The sequence below is a fragment of the Mus caroli genome, chromosome 12 (genome assembly GCF_900094665.2).
Source record: "Mus caroli chromosome 12, CAROLI_EIJ_v1.1, whole genome shotgun sequence".
Taxonomy (NCBI): Eukaryota; Metazoa; Chordata; class Mammalia; order Rodentia; family Muridae; genus Mus; species Mus caroli.
The window spans coordinates 34053018-34053638 of NC_034581.1; positions in this window are offsets into that span (position 1 = coordinate 34053018).

Consider the following 621-nt stretch of genomic DNA (forward strand, 5'->3'; position numbering starts at 1 on the left):
CAGCATCTGCTGTCACCTGAATTTTTGATATTAGCCATTCTGACTGGTGTGAGATGGAATCTCAGGGTTGTTTTGATTTGCATTTCTCTGATGATTAAGGATTCTGAGCATTTTTTCAGGTGCTTCTGACAGCTCATTAGTCTTGTGGGCACTATCATGTTTCTATTATTTTTTATATGATGTATATAATCACACACACACACATATATTTATGATTTTATACGTAACTGTATTTTCAGTAAACATTAATATCCTTTCTGAAAACATAGGCACTGGTTTTACTGTATTTCATTATTTCTCTCACAGTATGCTTTTTGTTGTCGTTGTTTGTTTTATTTTATTTTATCTTATTTTGAGCAAAGACCTCCCCTATTACTTCATTGGCCTTAGCCTCCAATCTCATGGGATTACAGAGCCCTAAAACATCAACCACACATGACTCACATTTGAGTGAGGGGAAATATAAGATATTTTGGTCATCATCATAATCAGTTTCTGTTTCCAAACAAATATCCCACTCGTACCCTTTAAAGTACACGTTTCTTCAAAACCTAACACTGTTGCCATAATTTTGATTTTTTTTTTTTTTGCTTTTGTTTTCTTCAGTCAGGGTTGCTCTGT